We start from the raw sequence: 22136 nt of genomic DNA on the forward strand, positions 1-22136 counted from the left end.
ATAGCTGTTGCTGTTGGGTGGAGAGTTCTGTATATGTCTATTAGATCTAGTTGGTTTAATGTGTTGTTTAAGTCCTCTACTTGCTTACTTATCTTCTGTCTTGTTACTGTATCCATTATTGTGAGTAGGGTATTGAAATCTCCAACTATTATTGCAGAACTGTCTATTTCTCCCTTCAATTCTATCAGTTTTTGCCTCATATATTTTGATGCCTGTCATTAGGTATGTAAATATTTATAGTTATTATAACTTTTTGTTGTATGAAACTTTTATTAATATATAATGTCCTTCTTTGTCTCTTATAACTATTTTGTGTGTGTGTGAGGAAGATCAGCCCTGAGCTAACATCCATGCCAATCCTCCTCTTTTTTTTTGCTGAGGAAGACGAGCCCTGAGCTAACATCTATTGCTAATCCTCCTCTTTTTTCCCCTTTTCTCCCCAAAGCCCCAGTAGATAGTTGTACGTCATAGTTGCACATCCCTCTAGTTGCTGTATGTGGTATGCCGCCTCAGCATGGCTGGACAAACAGTGCGTCAGTATGCGCCCAGGATCCGAACCTGGGCTGCCAGTAGCGAAGCGCGTGCACTTAACTGCTAAGCCACGGGGCCGGCCCCTCTTGTAACTTTTTTTGATTTTTTTCTGATATTAGTATAGCCACCCTTACTCTTTTTTGGTTACTATTTTCAAGGAATATCTTTTTCTTCCTTTCACTTTCAACCTGTTTGTATCTTTGGATCTCAAGTGAGACTGTTGTAGAAAGCATGTAGTTGGATCATGTGTTTTTATCCATTCTGCCAATCTCTGTCTTTTGATTGGAGAGTTTAATCTATTTACATTTAAAGTAATTATTGGTAAGAAGAGACTTTTCTCATTTTGCTATTTGTGTTCAATATGCCTTATAACTCCCCCCACCCACTGTTTCCTGCATTACTGTCTTCTTGTGTTTAATTGTTGTGGGTTTTTTTTTTTTTTTTGTAGTGAAATGTTTAAATTCCTGTCTTATTTCCATTTGTATATATTCTATAGCTACTTTCTTTGTTGTTATCATGGGGATTATATTTAACATCCTAAATTTATAAACCTCTAATTTGAATTTATACCAGCTTAATTTCAATAACATACAAAAAGTCTGCTACTTTACAGCTCTATCCCTCCCTCTTTTGGTTGCAAATGTCACAAAATTACATCTTTATATATTGTGTACCCAAAAAACATAAACTAATAATTCTTTTTTTTCTTTTGCTGAGGAAGATTGGCCCTGAGATAACATCCGTACCCATCTTCCTCTATTTTGTATGTGGGATGCCGCCACAGCATGGCTTGATGAGTGGTGCATAGGTCCATGCCTGGGATCCAAACCCACAAACCCTGAGCCACCAAAGTGGAGCACACAAACTTAACCACTACACCACAGGGCCAGCCCCAAACTAATAATTCTTTTAAAAGCATTAGTGTCTTAAACTATGTAGAAAACAGAATTTGTAGTTACAAACAAAAGTTATAGTAGTACTAGCTTTTATACTAGTAATGTTTTTTCTTTAAATGTATTAGTCTCTAAAATCACGTAAAAAAACATAAAGTGAAGTTACAAACCATTGTTACAATAATACTACCTTTTATAATTGCCCCTGTATTTACCTTCATTGAGACCTTTATTTCTCCAAACTGCTTTGAGTTACTGTCTAGTTGTCTTTTCATTTCACTTTGCAGGACTCCCTTGAGCATTTTTTGCAGGGAAGGTCTAGTGGTCATAAACACCGTCAGCTTTTGTTTATCTGGGAATGTCTTAATTTCTTCCTCACTTTTGAAGGACAGTTTTGCCAGATGTAGAATTCTTGGTTGACAGTTTTTTCTTTTAGCACTTTGAATATATTGGTGTACTATCTTCTGGCCTCCAAAGTTTCTGATGAGAAATCTGCTGATAATCTTATTGAGGATCCCTTGTATGTGAGGATTCACTTCTTTCTTGCTGCTTTCAAGATTATCTCTTTGTCTTTGACTTTTGAAAGTTTGATTATAATGTGTCTTGGTGTGGGTCCCTTGAGTTCTTCTTACTTGGAGTTCATTGAGCTTCTTGGGTGTTTATATTCATGTCTTTCATAAAATTTGGGAGGTTTTCAGCATTATTTCTTTCAAATATTCTCTCTGCCCTTTTCTCTCTCTCTTCTCTTTCTGAGATGCCCATGATGCATATATTGGTCTACTTGATGGTGCTCTACAGGTGCTGTAGGCTCTGTTCACTTCTCTTCAATCTTTTTCCTGTTTGTCAGATTCCATAATCCCATTGCCCTATTTTCAAGTTTGCTGATTCTTTCTTCTGCCTGCTCAAATCTGCCATTGACTCTCTCTAGTAATTTTTCATTTCAGTTATTTTACTTTTTGCTCCAGAATTTCTTTTTGGTTACATTTTAGGTTTTCTTTATCTTTATTGATATTTCCTTCCTGTTCACAGATAGTTTTCTTGACTTTCTCCACATCTTCCTTTAGTTCTTTGAGCATCTTTAAGACAGTGGTTTTAAAATCTTTGTCTAGTATATCTGCCATTAGGTCTTTTACAGGAACAGTTTCCGTTGATTTATTTTTTCCTTTGAATGGGCCATACTTTCCTGTTTCTTTGTATGCCTTGTAATTTTTTGTTGAACGATGAACATTTGAATCTAATAATGTGGTAACTCTGGAAACCAGATTCCCCCCCTTCCCCCATGATTGCTACTTTTTATTATTGTTTTTGACTTTACAATTGTTGTAGGCTGTCTCTGTGTGGAGTATCAGCCTGGGTTGTAAACTTAAGGTTTTCTCAGGTCTTTTATGAGCCTTTCCCTGGGCATTCATGGTCACTTTCTAATTTTCCCCATATATGTGGTTGTTTTTGAATGCCCTAGTCCTTAATGTCTGGCTCCCAAAAGGGGGAAAAGCAAAAAGTGAGTGGGGGGGGAAAAGGGTACCAGCCCTTTAAAACCTCTGGAAGTCACTTCACCTAGAGGGGGGAGGGCCTTCCAACAATGGGGGAGGTGCAACAACAATGGCTGCTCACCTCTTTGACTGGGCCTTTGTGATCAGCAGCAATCAGTGATCAGAGCACAGATTCCTGATATTTAGAGGACAGAGTCTTGTTTGCCCACCCTGGCTCCTGCAAGCTGTATGCAAACTGTTCCAGAAACAGATCCATGGCTGCCTGACACGTGGTTGGGGGTGGAGGAGGGGTAGCTGCCACTGTGCTGAGATGAAGTTGACCAAAATTAACTGCAATTTACTGTCCAAGTCTTCCCCTGGACATTGTAAGTCTTCAACAGACTCCAGAGTTCCAAAATAGTTACATCAGACAGATCTTGCCAGTGCAATTGTCGTCTGGGTGGGGAGACAGATTCCTGGTGCTTCCTACTCTGCCATCTTCCCAGAATCCTCCTCTAAACTCATATCTTTTAACAAAGGGTTAGAAAAAGCTAAAGAAAGAATTTTGGAGCTGGAAGTTAAGTCAAAAAATCATCCAGAATGAAATACAGTGAAACATAAAAAATGGAAAATATGAAAGAGAGGTTAAGAGATATGGAAGAAGGAGTTAGAAGACCAAAAAGCATTTAACTTTAGTTAGAGGAAAGGAGAGAAAGAGTGGGTAAAAGTCAATATTTGAAGAGATAATGGCCCAAAATTTTCAGAATTGATGAAAGTTTGGAATATGATCCTGGGTGGTGTTCCTCAATAAATACATAACAAAATTTGCTCTGCTGTCATATTATTGTGGGTGTTAGCAGGACTTGGGAAATTTTAAATTTTATTAAGCCAGGATCACATCACCCCACCCGCTGAGTTAAAATCCAGTGTCAGTGTGATAACACACTGCAAAATCAGCCCCCCACTCTGGATGGGAAATGATGATTTACAGCCCAGCGGAAATGGAGCAGAGGAGATTCTTTAGAACACTGATCTCAGGTTAGCATTCCTTTTAATTCTCCCAAAAGAGCCATGAAGTTTCATTTTTAAAAATCAGTATTACTGATAAAAAAAAGCATAAGTTCCTCAGAGGATGAAAAAGAAAATCCCACAAGGTTCTATATCAACAACCTAGGCCAAGACGCCAGAAAAAATTCACATGTTCTGTCTCATCATGAGTTACAATCATTGTTCTGGGAATTTTCTTGGGCTTGGCGTTTTTCCTTATAAACAAAACTACATATCATTCTTAAAGCCGTCCGATAACTGGAATGCAAGCAATTGCAGCATCTTTTCCAGGCCAAAGAGTGATGCCCGGTGGTCCCAAAGGACACCAAGAATTTGGGTTTCACTTTTGACTCCCCAGTGGAGCCGCCCCCATTCAGGACACATATGGAGAGAGCTGTCTCCTCAGATCTCTCCAATCTGGCTCCAGGTATCTCACGCATGGACCTCAGAGGGCTTCCTCCTCTACCCCACAGAGTCTGGTATTTTCACCACCTGGAGATGAGGGCTAAGATTTCTGGGAACCTATTAGGGTGGACATGAGATCCTTGAGATCTCTGGATGAAGTACCCATGGCTGGTAGAGCGTGTTCCTTGTTTGTAAATTAATTCTGGGATGAAGTTTACAATATAAAGTTTGATGACCTCTTGGATAAAGGGATGTAGGCTCAGAGATAGTTTAAATAAATAAAGCTAGAACAGAAAAGAAATAATCATCAGCAAGCCTCCCAGTCATGTTTCTTCTACCTCACTCCCTTTCTTCTTTCCCCTCTATTAATAATATTAGGGTAGTGTATCTCTTTATTATAGAGTCTTGATCCCTACGTGTCCTGAGCACAGAGCCCTGATTCCTCTGGAGATGGATTAGGGAGCACCTTGCACTTCTGTCTTGTTATCACCTCTGCTGGTTGTGGCGCTGGACCCTTTCTCACGAGCACACAAGACTGACCACAATAAGATAGGCAGCAGGTGACTCACAGGTATTCTCAGCTACCTTGACAGTCTTCTCTCATTTGAGTTTGGGATCTTCCCTTTCTCAGTTTCTCCTCCACTCCAGTTCCTCCTCCTTACTGTCCCACACACTCTTCCTTGCTCATAAACCTTCAGCGATTTCCCATTGTCTTAACGGTCAAGGCCAAACTTGTTCCTTTGGCTTTGAGGGACTTCCTCGGTCTGATCCCAAATCCCACCCTGATTTTCAACTCTCATTCACTCTAGTGGTTCCCAACCAGGCCCTAGAGGGTGTTTGGAAATGCATGGAAACATTTTCGTTGTCACAAGGATGGGGGTGTTGACTGGCATTTAGTGGGCAGGGTCCAGGGATGCAAATTGCCCTCCAATGCCCAGGACAGTTCCATACACTGAACAATTGTCCCATCCCCATGCCAGTGGTGCCCCTGTTGAGAAATGCTGCTTGATTCTGGCCAGACTTGTTCAGTCTCCATCCATCAAACCAGTTATATGTGTTTGACCCTACTTTTCCATCCCACCTGGAATTTTCCCCCCTTCCTCTCTGCTTATCTGAGTTCTACCCATTTTTAAGATCTGGCTTGCTTGGATGTCCTCCTGAAGCCATCACGCCCTCTGAACCTTCATAGCCACCATCATCTATCACTAGGAGGCTGACAGGGTCATGTGAAGGATGTGGACCCTGGAGTCACACAGACCCGAGTTTGAGTCTTATTTTTCCACTTTACCCATGTTGCCTGGGAAGAATCATTTCCCCTGGCCAAGTCTAGTTTCCTTGTGTCTAAAGTAGAGGTGATAACAGCACCTTAGAAGGTTTTGTGAGGATTAGATGCCACATGGTAGGGTAAAATGCCCAGCAGCGCCTGGCATGTGGTAGGAACTCCATTAATGCTACATAATTTTTTTATTCCTTTTGACACAATGTGCATACTCAATAAACATGTGTGGAGTTGACATTAACCCCTAAGACTGTCTGTGGAGTTAAAGCAGTAGGTCCCACCACTTTACACAGAGACTGTGTAGGCAGAGATTCATTTTTATTTAGCCATATAAAGTGACTAAGTACGTGAGCCACTGAGAAGTAGCAAAGGAAATGTCATTGTCTCCTAGTCAAGGAATGGCAGATATGGAGTCAGAGAACAGCTTCACCACATTTATCTAACGACGTAGGGTGTCACAGATATCCAGGGAGGTGTGTGAGGGTGGAAGCCAGGCCAGCCCAGGCTCTCTGGCCCGAGTCTGAAGCCCAAGTCCCCACAAGTTGTACACTGTCTCTTAGCAAGCACTCATTCAGGGGCTAGCTGGTGAAAGTTGAAGATGTGACTCACTCAGTAACCTTTAAGAAATGAAAGTTGATGAAATTCCTGGTGAGGGATGACAAAGAGTGATATTGCAAGTTAGGAAGCCCCATCCAATCCTTCCTTAAAATTTCCTACTTTAAAGTGAGCAACACCCCAAAAGTCTAAGAAAACCCATCCAAAGTATTCCTAACCCCCTAGAGAAATGGTTCATGCCCAAGGCACTCAATTTGTTGTGCTATAAAGACAAGAAAGTGGTCCCAACCAGATGCGGGTCAATGGACTGATGGAGCAGACTGCACTGTCCTGTGTGCAGGAAGGAGCGAGGAGGACTGCACCGGAGGACTGGCTCTGCCACACTGAGTGGCCAGAGGGTTCCAGGCACCTCACACAGCTTCTCTGGGTATCTGTCTCCTTATCTACTCCATGAGAACATTGGCCTTCAAAGACTGCTTCTATGATGGTGATGATCCAGTTACCCAATGGACTTTCACCCAACGGATTGATAAGTAGTTAGAACAATCATGTTGGTTGTTTATTTGGCTGCTGGCCCTTCCCGCAGAAGACTTCCCACCCACCATCCACAAAGGCACCATGAGGATACTCAGCTCTGTTTGGTCACCCAGGTCCACCTGAGGGGTTATCTGCCCAGGTTATATGTTCCTGGCCCTGGGCTCTGGCTCAAGCTCTGCTCCTGACTCCTGCTGTCTGTCAGTTAACCCCCTGGACTGCCCCTTCTTTGTGTCTCCACTGATTCTGCTCCCAGGCCCCAGGGTAGGGCCAGCTCTATCAGGGCTCTGGGCTGGGGAGCTCAGATGACACCTATGACCCAAAGAGCTGCAATGACTTCTGCCGCCCACACTCCACTTGGCAGTGGTTGGTGTTCAGCCAGAACACCCAGGTGAGAAATGACAATCAACTTGGGTTCCTGTTCTTAGAGTGAAGGTGCTGTGACCTCCTCAAGCAGAGCTGGGAATAGAGACATGATTATGCAGTGTGCAGTACAGGGGTCCATCAGAACCTATGGACTGAGAACCACAATCATTTGCACTCCTGGGAAAGACATCCAAAAGGGAAAGGCTGAGGAGACTTCCTTGGCCAAAGACAAATACAGCCTCCCTCCCTAGCAGCTGGAGAAGCCCCAGCTCCAACATGGAGAAACATGAATCCTTCTCAAACTCATCTCCAGCAAGTATGTTCCTGTCAAGGCCTGGCTGGATGCTTCCTGCAGGCCCTCATGCTTCTGGCCTCTACGACTCAGGGGTTTCACTACAGGGAAAAAACCTTAATAAACTGGAGCATAATCAAAACGTTCAATTCATCAGGTCATTTTTGTAAGACTCTCCTACAACAGGAAGAGAAATCAACTAAAACAAAAACTCAGGTCAAGGGTATACTTAGAGTACAGCAATGACAACAATCACAAACCAGAATGGTCCTAGCTCTTGTCCCCAGAGGGGAGGCAATCTTAGAATGGCAGTCCTATGGTCATCAGATCTGAGAGGAGCCACCCTAACCATCCAAGGAAAGAACAGTTCTGGAGACGCTCACTGGTTCCCACAGCAGAGAGCAAACACACGCATTTCAGACTGTCAATAGTGAAGCAAATGGAAACATTTCTCTGGTTAATCCTCAGTGAATTAGACAATTTTATTAACTGATTCTTGAGTATCTCAAGCCCCACTTGAATATTCTGCCGAAATGACATTTGTAACATACACAAAGTGTTCACACCCTGCATCTTGACCAAATCAGATACCTCAAATCCTTTTTTGGAAATGAGATAGAAAAAAAAGAAAGTGTAAAAATCCACAAAACAATGTGGAAAAGGGGACAATGTGATAAGCTACTCTCTCATGACCCTTTGAAGGCCTGGAAAGGTTAAGTGTGTTCTCAGAGTTGTGGCATTGGCCAGCCTCCAAAATCTGAGAGGCACCTCCAGGCATTTGGAAGAAAGCCCCATTTGGCTAGGAAAAGTGGTACCAGGGGAGGCTTTCAGTCCAGGAATTACAAGGAAAGTAACAACGTTAATCAAGTGACTAGAATTGGCTTTGCACAGCCTGTCTATGCAACAATTGGCAAAGAATATCTTTCTGTTTATTTGTACAGTTGACCAAAAATCCTTCTTCCCTAGAATGCATTAACCTCTTGATCTACTTGTTCTTAGATTTGGGGAGGTCATAGATCCCTTTGAAAATCCAAAGACTGAAAATTCCTGTTGACATACAATTTACAATGAATTTGAAAGGACCCCGAAGTCAATCCATAGACCCTGGTTTAGAACCTCTGTGCGAAAGTGGGCTCTATTTGTGCCCTGTGAACCAAGGGTGGGTACAGGTCCATTTCCCGAGAGCTTCAGTGTCAGGAGCCAATATTCTCTGGGAGTTGATGAGAATATTCTAATCACAAGAGAAGGACCTTAGCAGTCTCTAGTTGGCCCCGTGAATTCACCATACCCGCTGGCTATTGTGGAGGTATCGGTCTTAACCCGCCCAAGGCCATTTCTCCCAGGGGCTTTCAGGCATTTAAAAATTACTGACTGGCATGACCAGCTAGGCAGGTATAAGACAGGACAACCTAGTAGTACTCAAATAGGGACTGTCCCCATTAGGTTTCATTTGGTAACTGATGTGCATGTACGTGTGTGTGTACGTGCGTGCACACCGGGCAATCTCAGGCAATCTCAGTGGCTGGTTGGGTCAATCTAAGCTCAGGTCTACACCTGAACCAATTCTTCACTTTGGAGCATTTCTCCAAATGAATTGAGGAAAAGGCCAACAGAACAAGCAATTTAATGATTTGGCCCAGAAGTGATCCATATCACCTCCCTCATAGCCCCTGGACTCAGAGGAGTCCTATGGCCCTGCCTAGGGAGGCAGGAAAATGGACCCTCCCATGTGGTCCGAGAGAGCAGAGTGTTGGATCCAGACAAGCTTGGGATCTCTCCTCTACACACCCCGGTAAATTGATATGCTCAAGGTCACCTATGTAGAAAAGGCTAGGCTGAGATTCCAGTCTGGCTCTGTGGTATTCAGTGTCTATGCCCCAAATCACAGTCAGAATGAGGTAGGGGTCTGAAAAGGGAGGTATAAACAAATCAGGTCCTTGTTCTGCATAATGAGCCTGGGGGGCACCAGGAGCTGCCTGCATGCTAGGAGACCACCTCCCCTGGGACATTCTGGGGTCTGCAGGCCTCCCCCATCCTACTCCAGTGGCAGGCAGTTAACAACATCCCCTCACCTGATGTTACCCATGTCTTGGAATACTGGCCATAAGATAGGTGGATTTTCATCTGACATCTGACTTGGGAACACACCACAGTGACCACATGCCCCAGAAGCCCCTGGTGGGTTTGAGGCTCACGATACAATATCTCAGTCAGCTTGGGCTACTACAACAAAATACCACAGACTGGGTGGCTCAAACAATAGACAATTATTTCTCACAGTTCTGGAGGCCGGAAGCCCAAGATCAAGGTGCTGGCAGATTTGATTCCTGGTGAGAGCCCGCCTCCTGGCCCGCAGATGGCCGCCTTCCTGCTGTGTCTCCACCTGGTGGAGAGAAAGCAAGCGCATTGGTGTCTCTTCCTCTTTTTGTAAGGGCTCTAATACCATCTTGAGGGCCCCACCCTCATGACTTTATCTAAACCTAATTGCCTCTCAAAGGTCCACCTCCTAGTGCCATCCCATTGGGGGGTTAGGGCTTCAATATACGAATTTTGGGGGACACATTCATTCCATAGCAAAGGTTCAGGTTCTATGGCATCAGTGTCACTAGGGAACTCAGAGGACGTCTTCCTGCTGCCCTGAACCTGCTGCAGGCTCCTTCCCTAGTTGGGGGCCAGGGTGGCAAATGTTGCATGATCCCCTTTCCCTGTGGCTTCCTAGGAGGAGTCAGAGGGCAGAGAGGCAGTGAAGGGGTGGTGAAGGGTGGCTTGCCTTAGTTTTGAGGTTTGGTGGTTTTGGACATAGACCCTGAGCTTCCATCCCAACACTTTCCCACAGCTTGGGGCACAGGCCTGAGCAGCCCAGTCTTCGTGCTCTGGGTCAAAGAGTAGAGCAGGGCCTGATGGAACATGTAACACAGCAGCACTTGGGACCCATGGCAATGGCTGACTAGGGCCCTGGGTGGGACCCCTGCAGCATCACTAAGAGTTTGGAGGTGAGCGTCTGTCCCAGGCTCATGGGCTGGCTGCCTCTCCCTACACCTGGTTCAGTCTTTGCTTGATTTATTCCAAGGGCACATTTATAGTCAGAGGTCCCAGGCCTCTCACCCATCCCAGGGTTCCTCCTTATTTCCCTGATAGTCTCTCTCTCTCTCCTACGCTCCCTCCCTCCCCTCTGCTGTGACATCTGCTCCTGGCTGGCAGAGTAGATCATTCCCGCCAGACAGGCCGACTTGGGGGAGAAGCTGGAAGTTTTTGTTGCTAATAGGGCTACCTTCTTCACTTGCATCAGCATTAAGAGGCTGCACAACCCACTTTTCCTGTAATTTGCTCTTCCTGCTCTTATAATCCTGAGCTCAGTGATGTAATTAATGCCTCTCTGTCCACTGCTTCCTGCAAGGATTTCTTTGGCAGGCCACGTTAAAGCCTGGGGCCCACCAGAAGGTTTCCGTTTTGTTCCTTCCATGTCTCCCTTTCCGTCACCCTTTCAGTGCTTCCTGAGACTTTCTGAATAAAGCCAGAGCAGCAAACTCTTGTCTCTGGCTTGTCTTGCTCCAGCTGAAAGCTCATGCCATTTCCTTGCGAACCAAGAAGCTTCATGTCGACTATCTCTGAGAAATTCTTACTCAGTTGATTACAACATTGCTGAACTTTTGGCAGAACATATGTTTATCCATTTAATTATCATTATTAAGTTTCTCTCCCACTCAAATTTTTGGCTTCACGTATTATATCATTTTTGGCTGCGTGTGCATGATGGGGTGGAAGGGAGTATAGAAGGGTAAAAAGATACAATTTACTGCTATTGACTATCATGCTGTGAAATTAAACCTTCGCTTTCTCCCAAGGACAAATATCTAAGAGCTATCTGTAGCAATAAGCAAATATTCCTTTCTTTAAACCAATTTTCTTTTGTTTCCAGAAAAAAAATCCTTTCCATTGTTTCTGCCCTCACCAAGTCTTACTCACGCCTCAATCACTTCCTACTTGGATTATAGAGAATTTTTGTTTCACCACTGGTCTAAAATGATGTCTTCTGAATATACCAGAAGCCAGACAGATAGGAGTAAGATTGATTCTAGGCTCTGGCATTCTGGGAGATGATTAGTCTAGCTAGCCTAATCATTCTAGCAGATGATTAGTCATCTGCTTTACTCACTTGTGAAACACAGGATTAAAATCCAAATTGCTTGTCCAGATTTCCAAAATTTTCATCATCCCTGTTATTCCCATAATTCAAACCCAGAATCAACTTCACCTGTTATAGATGCCTGCCTTTCCTTGGTGTCCTTGTGGGTGACCATGTCCAAGCCACTGGCCGGGGAAGACAATAGAGGAGCTATGGATGACCCTTCAGTGAGAACCACAGGCCTGCCCACTTTCCCACCCAGATCTAGTGTTCACTTGCCCATGGGCCCAGTTGTCTCCAGGGGAGGCTCTGTGGTGCTACTGCCAAGGACCCTCTGACCCCCTGGGGTGCCCTGGCCTGAAAGGACCCCACATTTGGCTCTGCTGTAACCACCATTCCCTAACACACTCCCTTTCTCTTTTGCTCACCACCATTCCCCGCCAAGGTTCCCTGCTCTAAACCTGCTTCCTAGGACACAGGCGCCAGCCCAGAAAGCTGGAGCTGGGAGACAGTCCACAACGTCCAGGGGCCCCACTTGCACTTAGCCTGGGCCCACATGGTTGACACGTCTCCCCATGACTGGGATCCTGACAGTCTCTGCCTTCTCTCTCTCCTCCAATAATTGGCCCTTAGAGAGCAGCCTTCTCTTACCATCACCCACTTCCCTCCAGGCCTTGCCCCTGCTGTGGCAGAGATGGCTACATGCCATATTAGGGCTTCAATTCCCCAGGTGCACCCTGATGGCTCAGTTACCCAGCCTGCCTCTACCTCTGTTCTCGCACCTGCTAACTGGGATAATGACATCCACCCCACAGGAAAACCAGGAGGCTTTCAAAGGATAAGCTCCCCAAAGTCCCTGGAGCATAGTGAGGGCTCGGGAAATGTTAGCTCCCTTCTACCCCCACCCTCCTTCCCGAGGAGGAAATTCAGACAGAAAACCTTAGCTGTCTGGCTGAAATCACCTAGAGAAGCAAAGAGGGGAAACCCCCTAAAAACCCAAGATGGCCAAGCCAGACAGGGCAGGCACTGCCGGCTGGGCCTTTCCTGCTCTGGGTGAGCTCAGCAGGCCCTGCAGCATTCCAGGGAGGTGAGCGATGGGCCAGTGGTCCAGGCGGCCTGTGCCTTGTCAGGAAGGCCACCCCAGGCCTATTAGGACTGTTCATCTACCTCCCAGGCCACACCAGGAGCCTTAGGGGGCTGCAGGTGCTGTGTGAGAGCCCATGGGACCCCTCACTCCACACCTAGGCCTGCCTCGTGACAGGAAGCAAGCTGTCCTGAGAGAGCACTCTTTAAAACAGCCTCTGGTTGGGTGGGGGTCTACGGCCCATGTCGAATGCAGAATCCGCGCTGACCTTCTACTTATGCGATGCAGTCCGGGGCTTCTCTCTGGAAAGCCCACAACTACTTTCCCGCCAGCTGTCTGACAAGGAAGGAACACACTGCTGTTTCTCCTGGATGGGCTCCAGCTCTCCCATCCTCGGGCAGCCCTCCCCTTTCCTGGCCTCACCCTCCAGATCTCTTTGCGCACCTGGACAGCCCCATGGGGGCATCCTAGGAAGTGCCCCTCACGCCCTGAACTCAACAAGACCATCCGCCGGAACCCAGGGGCAGGCGCCTCCTTGTCATCTGTCATCCTTCAAGGCCCTGGCCTTTGTCAAAATCCTCCCACCAGCACACGAGGCCTGAACACTGCTTTCCGTAAGTCGGCTCTCTCCTCCAGAAGGTCAGCTCTCAGAGAATAACAGCCAAGGAATCAAAGTCCAGTGATGTTCCTGGCGACACCGAAGAGTGATTCAGAAGCTCTCATTTAAAATGGAATCAGATACTGAAGGATTATGTTGACGTCTACCCTCCACTAAGTGCTGACAACTTCCCAATGTCAGCCAAGGGAAGCCCAGTTTGGGCAAAAGCTGATTAACGTTTTTAAAGCCATGGAGCTCATAGGCAGAATCACCATTTCCTTATATACAGGGGCACTTGGGGAGCTCAGGAGGGCCGTCACCCCTCCCTTCTTCTCAGGAGGGTCAGGATCCAAGAGTAAGAGAAGAAATAAAGACACCACCTCCATTCTTGCCCTAGAAGAGATGCTTCATTGAGGCAGTTCTTCCAAAAAGGCTGGCCTGGGCCCACTCTGTGGCCAGAACCTGAGCACCTCCCGAGGCCAGCTTCCAGAATAAAAAGGGAGAAGCCAACCTCCCACGGCAGGGGCTGACTGTCTCCTCTCTGGAACAATGAGCCCAGATTCTCTTCCAGATCTGCATGACAAAATCACAAACATTTGTTGAGTTTGGATAGAGGAAACCCTTCCTATCCTTTTTTCTCTGCAGATGGAGGCACTGTCACTAGCCCCCCAACGCCTCCAAAAAGGCCCACACCCCAAACTCCACAAACCCCACACTCCAAAATTAAAGGGTGGTTCGTGTTTTAAGCAAGGAAAAGGGAGAGGAAAGCAGTGTAGACTGCAGCTCTGCATGGCAGGGGTGAGGACGAAAGGGGCTGTTGAGAGTAGAACCTGTTGAGGGGGCTGTTGAGGGGAGACCTGCTCCCCCAGGGCCCCTTAGTAGCTTGGGGGCCCATTGGTAAAATCTCATCCACAGCAGGGTTCACAGGAATCTGACCCCTGCCTTCCAAGATGGCCCCCAAGTGACTTAGATATTTAGAGAAGACTGTTAGAATCCACAATAAAAGACTCCACAAAGAAATGAAATTTGGAGTTTGAGGCTAATGCAATACTTAAGCTGGAAATGTCTGTTGTTTCTAAAATTACAGACCGAATCCTTCATTAAAATATTCTTTCCTGCCTGACGATCAAATACTAGCAAGTGTTTAAAGCGCTCTTGATTTATCGATGCTGCAAAATCATCAGACTTCAGTTTTCTGAGGAAGGCAAAATTCTCAGGTTGTCCCCAGGTAGTTCAATGACATTAACGGCTTCATTACCAAACACCAGTGAAAGAGAAGGGCCTCATTTTTGGGGGGAATGAACTTGAGAAAGCAGATCCATTGCTGTGGATTTCCCAAGGCTCCTGGCCTGCTCCCACCCGTGGGAGGCACATGTCAAATCTTGAAGGCAAGACACATATCTGAAATGCCTTCAGTCACGGGTAGGAATTTACACCCCAGATGACTCTCTGTGTCCCTAACTGCAAGGTTTGGCCTTGCACCTCAAGTTTCTCCATTTGCAAATGACACAGAGAGGACATTATGAAATGTCTGTGGGTTTGAAAGAGGCTGGGGCGAGGGTCCCCGTGGGCATACACATTGTACGAAGCATGGCAGTTAGAAGGAAAGTGGGGTGCAATTCCTTGTGCCCATGACACCATCCTCACCCCCACCTCCTGGACAGTCTTTTTGTCTCTGTCCACCAATCTGATGATGATGTGTGAGGGCTTCTAGAGAATGGCTTGTGTTGTTCGGAGTTGCCTTTGCAACATTTTAATCATTTCTTCATTTAATCAATCAAACATGATTGATTCAATCAATCATTGAAACATTTCTTCACCAAGCATTATAAGACAATGGTCATTGTTCATCCATTCTCTTAAGAACTCTATGTTAAGCACCAGGTGCCAGATGAACAAGACACACAGGGCCCATGTCCTTGAAGCTCGCAGTCTGGGGTGGTAGAGTCCCATAAGCAGACACTAAAGAGAATCCAGAGGTCACCTCATCTGGGGGTCAGAGAAGGCTTCGGGCAGGATGGAAGGTTTCAGCTGAGGCCTGCAGTATGCCCAGGATTGGACCGGGGGAGAGAGAGTCTGAAGCGGAGTGGGGACCCAGGCCACACCGTGCCGCAGCAACACTGGATGCAGAGTTGGTGAGGTTAGAGAGGGTACGTGCGGGCAAGTAGCCGGGATACAGCTGAGAAGAGCTGGGCACAGCCCAACAAAGTTTAAACTTCACCCCAAGGGCAATTTCAGGATGCAAACCTGGCATGTTAGTGCCAGGTGGGTCAGTTATGGATGTCATCAACTCTAAGATGCCATCAATTTTAAGCCACAATCCATTTCAGGAATGTTAAAATGAAAAAACCACACATATGAGAAGATGAGAAGTGGAAGGCCAGGCTGTCAAATGAAGGAAAAATAATATCAGTTCAAAGCAACCCAAGCCTGAGGCAGCCCCGGGGGGGGAGCGCAGGTTGGGGAGAGGAGGCCATACACAGCACCACTCGGGAAGGTGGGGGATAACCATGTGCCCCTTTGTTCCTTTCCCTCAATGCTTTTGTCCAGACCCAACCAAATAAAAATAAACCTCAAGGTCTGACAAAGTAAAAAATAAAGTCCAGAAGAAGGTTTCCTGAGTGGGGTATGGAGACAAAGGGAACCCGTGTTCTTTCTGAGGTGGCATTAGTGCTATGAAGCCCCCAGCCCCACCACAGAGCTGCCTTTCTGACCCCCAAATCAACAGCACCCCCAAACTGTCCCCTGCTCTGTCCCTCCTCCCATGAGGCAGTGGCCATCCTGCCCACCCCTGGATGCTCAGCATTCACACACCATATTTCCCCGTTTGCATTTTACCCACATTTTAATGTTTCTGAAATCACAATGCCCCTTAAATCGACGTGTACCTTGAAGATGATGGTGTTTTTCCCCTGAAAAGCCATTAAATTGATGGTGCAACTCACAATCATTTATAATCTAGAGCTTAGACTCTAGAATATTCGGCAATCCACGGGCCCAACAGATCATGCTGTAGTGACTGTGCGACATTAAATAGGGGACCTGTGCTTTTTTTAAAATACTGCTGTCTCCAACTGGTCTCCCCTTTTTGCAGATGTGCACAACGAGTCACTAATAAACAAATTCCAACCTCTACTGGATAATTCTTCAAAAGAAAAAAAATTGAGGAGTATTTGGATGGTTACAGGATTTAGAGTCACACATATTTTAGGAAGTGTCTTTTGTACCCCCACTTAATGGTATGGCTTTTGCATAGGGAGAAATGACCACAGCAGAGCAAGGCTGGGCATTTGGCTGCCTATAGTTTGCTTAGCTTACTGGCTGTCATTTGATGGTGCCCATTGACACACAGCCTCTTAGTCATCTTCACAGTAGCCCTGTGACCACTGTCCGGATGTGGAAACTGAGTCTTGAGGACCGAGGGGGCTACCTGATGCCATGCAGCAAGGAGGTGTGCAGTCAGGACTTGAATGCAGGTGCATCTAATTCCGCAGAACCAAAGATTCTGGAAGGACATGGCACCCATGATGCAAATCAGCTCTCCTTAACACTCTTCTGGGAGAAACTGGTGTGCATGATTCCCCTCCCTGCTGCACAGCACTTCTCTGTTTAAAAGGGGTCCCTGGGTGGGGGTCAGCTCATGAGACTGTTTTCTTTCTTTCTATCTCTGCCCCCAACTATGCGCTGGGAAAGGGCCCTTGGCAGAGCTCATTACTTTCTGGTGCCTTCCAGATATTAAAACAGTGAGGTCCAGACTGAAATGTCAGTCTCCTGCCTAACTTGCCTCGACTCAGCCCAATCAGCACTCCTCCACCTGGAGGTGGAGGGACCAGGAGCTGTCTCTCCTTCACAGCTCCACCTGTCTCCCTTCTCCAGCCCCAGAGGCTGGGGCCAGGGTCGTGATCAGGGATATATCAGGACTGCGCTTCTGTCTGGTGCAAGGACCTGCAATGGGGTAGGTGGCCTCCACCTTTTCCCCAGGCCAGTGTGCTGTGAGCCCTTAAGCCCTCACACAAATCTCAGATTCCAATATCTAGGTTGAGTGTTCTCCAAATTCCATATCATGCCATGTGGGCTGGTGGTCCTGTAGCTCAGCAAGTGGCCAGCTGGGCAGAGAGGTGCTGGTCTCCCTCTCCCAGGCACCCTGGGCTCCAGGAGAAATAGCCAGTGCCCACCTGCCTCACTTGGTTGGGCCGGGGAAAACACAAAGGCTCCCCACAAGGCTGCCAATGCAACCTTGACCTTTCCCTCCCGCCCCTAGTCTTCTCTTCCTACAGACTGAGGGGCACGGTAGGCAGGGATGTAGTGCCAGGACGCTGATGGTGGTTGGGTGGCTCTGGCAGCTCTTGGAAGCCTTCAGGGAGCTCTCTTTCCAACGTGGAAAACCCAGCCTTCCATTCGCAGGTGTGGCCATGTGCCCGAGTCCAGCCTGGGGCTAAAGGGAAAGCCTCCTGACCTACTGTTAAAAAGGAGGGGGTCAGGTAGCCAGAGAGCAGAGCTTACTCTCCTCGGGCAGTAGCTTCTGCATCCCAACACTCCCATCTTCTTCTTATCTCCCGGAAGCCACACATATGTGCCCATTACTGCTAGTCCTGTATCCTTACTTTTTCATAGCCTCCTATCACTTTGATGAGCAAACTTTGAAAGGTGAGCCCTCATCCTTCCCATCTAAATCCAGTGTCCAAAGACACTGAGGAGCTTGACCAGACCAAGGAGGCCACAGATAGGTGAGGTTTAATTTGGTGACTGTTTTGGGCTGAATTGTGTTCCATCCCCCAAATTCCTATGTTAAAGTCCTAAATGTGACCTTGTTAGGAAATAGGGTCTTTGCAGATTTAACCAAGGTAAGATGAGGTCATTAGGGTAGGCCCTAATCCAATATGACTTATGTAACAGGGAAATTTGGATGCAGAAAGACATGCACCCAGGGAGAATACCATGTGAAGATGAAGGCAGAGATCAGGGTGACACTTCAACAAGCTAACGAATGCCAAAGATTGCCAGCAAACCACCAGAAGCTAGGGAAGAGGCCTGGAACAGATTCTCCCTCACAGCCCCCAGAAGGAACCAACCCCGCCAACACCTTGATCTCAGACTTCTAGTGTCCAGAACTGTGAGACAATACCTTTCTGTTGTTTATGCCACCCGGTTTATGGTACTTTGTTATGGCAGTCTGAACAAACTATAACAGTGACCAACATCCTGGATTCTCCAGAAAAGTTATAATTCCAAATGGTCTAAACCTTGGTCCTCATAAGCTGTCAAAATGTTCCAGAAGTTCAAATTTAAGCTACAAAATATTCTTTCCCAAGCTGCCTCCCAGACTCTCAAATAGCATAGAAACCCATTGAGGGACCATAAGTCTTGATTTAGGGTTCAGAAAATATGGACACCACATGTGTAGATCCATCCAGGAAAGCCTGCCTCATCAGGACTCACTTTACCCAGCAGGGGAGCAACCATGTTCTATCCTGCTCTCCAAACACACGTGACAGCACTGGGGCTGGGCCCACCCCACGGAGGGCCTAGCAAACCCCTGTGATGCCCACAGACCTGGCCGACTCTTCTCAGACAGAAGGCTTGGAGCCCTGCAAGAGTGAGCCAGCACGCAAAGGTGATGCTCCTGGCTCAGAGGTGCCAATTCCTGCTCTCCAACTCCATCCTCCACATCAGTGCTGTGAGTCCCCACAGGAGGTCACCCCTATTTGAAGCGCACACACGACCTCCAGAGGGGCTCCTTATCATACGCCACCGCCTGTCTGTGCTTGAACACATCTAAACCCTGCTGGTTGTGGCTCAATCCATCACAGTGACACAATTAGGATGGTTCTAAAAAACCAACAACTAGTTTTCTCGGGGCATATCTGCTGCTTTTATGCAGCATGGAGATTCTCAAGCCAGAAGGCCATGGGTTTTCGGTTGGGTGGTGCTGCTTGGTTTAGGTGTGGAAGCTGGGCTTTCCCACTGTTGCTCGCCTTTCACTGGACGGGCTGACAAGGAACTGAACACCCCTGCAACGTTAGCAATGCCAGGGAGTCAACCAGACGCCTCGGCAGCCCCGGTCGGAGTGGAGAAAACGATTCACAGTGAAATGTGTCAAGGTGGCTTCCATCAAAACCAAACCCACAGCGACTTGCGCTTTGACGTCCAACACCTGGCCTCGGGGTGGACGGTTTAGAAACACGACAGTAACGTCAGCCAAGGGCTCAGTTAGACCAAACTCACTGCTGGTGGGCCTGCTGGGGAGGCTCTGAGAGTGTCTAACACAGACAGACGTGGGCCACCAGCCCATCTCCACCGTTTCCTTGCAGTGTGCCTTTGGGCAAGTCACTTAGCCCCTCCGTGCCTCTGGTTCTTCATATTCACCCTGCAGTAAGAGAGCACCTACCTCACAGAGCATTATGAAGGGTTCCATCAAACAGAGAGCATACAGTAAGCACACACATACACATGCATGCACCCATGTGCCAGCACTACAAATAGTTTTCAAGGATCACAGCTTTCAGGCCATTAGAGCCAGCAGGGCCCTGAGGAATAGTCTGGTGCAGGGGAGGAAGGGACAGCCCGAGGGGAAGGCTGCACTTGGAGGGCTCAGGGCAAAGCAGAGCCGGCACTCAGGCCTCCTTCCCCGACCAGGGAGCTCAGTGCCCTCACACAGAGCGGGGACACTTCACATCCTCATGCTCTATCTTTATTAGTCCCCGACAGTTCACAACGTCAGGAAAGACGATTTTCTTTAATACATGAGCCTCTGACTACAGGAAAGAAACAATTTTAAAATGGCATCTAGAAATGGTTACTTAGGTTGGGTGGGAACATAGGGACATAACGATCCTCAGTCCTCCACTTTCCCACCCTCATGTCTGTGAGCGTTTTTTTTGGGTGTGTGTGGGGGTGTTTGTGTTCAAACACAAACAAGTCTGAGTCACAGAATTTAAACCCTAAGGAAGGGAGTTTTAAAGTGGGTCTCCTCAGCTCCAACTCTGTGGGACACACCAACTCGGGCTATCTATTTACTTTGTTATTCGGTTGTTGGCCCGAGAGATGAAATATGGGATTAGAGAGGGGGGTGGAAATAAACCACCATGGTGTAAAGAAATGAGGAACAAAATCCTCCATCCAAAGGAAAACAAACAGGCCTGGCCAGGCCTTCCCCTCATCGGGCTGGCCTGCTGCCTCACCTCACTCCAACTGAAGTAAACATATAGGGAGGAAGATGTAAGTCGGATAAAGTGCCGCACATCCCCACACACTGCTAGTTCCTGGAAAAGACACAAGCATTTCCCAGCCTCTGCTAAGAGGCCAGATGTTTTCCTCATTAAGGCTTTCCTAGGGTAGAAATGATTCTTGCCTGTTTAATCCTGGAGTAGATTAGTAGTCTTGCTCAAGGCCTGGGAACTGTCTACTTTCAATTGCCCTTAGAGATGAAACTCTTAAAACATGTTCTAGTACACAGCCTCATCTATGAAATATACTTCCCAAGAATGTTTACCCTGAATCCAGCCTCATTGCCAGACTGATCTCCAATTTACAGGAAATACCAAAGGTAGATGAAGAAGCTAAATGACACCAGGCATAAACAGTCACATAATCCAGGTTACGGGGCATTCTCCAAGGCAACTCTTCTGGACTCTTCAGTCAATCTCATGCTTTTAAAAATAAGTAAATAAATAAGGTAGGGGGGTACTGTTCTAGACTAAAAGAGACCACACAGACACAACGAAATGCATGTGTAAACCTAGATTAGATCCTGACTAAACATAATATCAAAATAGTTATAACAGACATTCCTATGGCAATTGGGGAAATTTGAATATGGAATGGATATTACATAAGATTATGGAATTACCACTATTTTCTTAGGAATGATATTGGCATCATGTTTATATTGAAGAATGTCTTTATTCTTAAAGACAAGGTGAAATGTCATGATGTCTACAATTTACTTTTAAATGGCACAAAAAAGATAAGTATGTTATATACACACAGAGATAAAGCAATGATGTTAAAAAATTCACAATTGTTGGATCCACATGAAAGTATTCATTGTATAATTTTGTCATCTTTGTTATGAGAAAATTTTCATATTAAAAAGCTGGGGAAGCAAAAGAAAAATAAAGAGAAAAAATAAAAGGAAAAATATTTTAAAAACTAAGAATTAAAAAGTTGGAGAAAAATTCATTGTAATTAGAAGCCATGCATTTCACTACTTTGTCTTCTGAAAAGCACAGTGGAGAATACTGCCGGCATGCACATATGTGCCATTCAACAACCACTGATGAAACAGGAAGCAGGAGATTATAAAATCCCAATGCAGGTTAGTGGTGACTTCTCAGGAGGAGCGGGGAGCACAGATGTCAGTGACAGTGACTGTTAGTATTCTAGTCCTTGGGTTGTGTGGAGGCTTGATGCCTGTTACATACTATTAACAAACGAATAAATAAAGCGGGGGAGGGCCACGCATGGACGATGACGATAGCTCAAACATCAAGTAAAATAAAATACTGCCCATGTCCTGTTCTTGGTTATGTGAATGATGAGAAAATGTTCTCATGTTGAGTCTTCAGTCCTCTGGACACTGAAGCAAAATGACTCATTATGCGACATTTCCTTTTATCCACTTATTTATATCCACTTATTTATTCATTCCACAAATATTTACTAAGGGTTTGCTATATTCCAGGTATGTAGTATCTGTGTGTGTGTGTATATATATATGTTTACTATATATACTTACAAATATATATATAATTTACTGAAGGTCTGCTATATTCCAGGTATACAGTATGTGTATATGATATATACAGATATATGATACATATTTACTGAGGGTCTGCTACATTCCAGGCACATATACATAGGTCAAATACTGTAAAGAAAAACATAAAGGGTATCAAAGGGCTTGGGAGCAAGGAGCCTCACCTTTTGGCCAAGGGGCAGGGGGCAAGCTCTCCAAG

The sequence above is a fragment of the Ceratotherium simum genome, chromosome 3 (assembly GCF_057802395.1).
Source record: "Ceratotherium simum simum isolate JZ-2026a chromosome 3, ASM5780239v1, whole genome shotgun sequence".
NCBI lineage: Eukaryota > Metazoa > Chordata > Mammalia > Perissodactyla > Rhinocerotidae > Ceratotherium > Ceratotherium simum.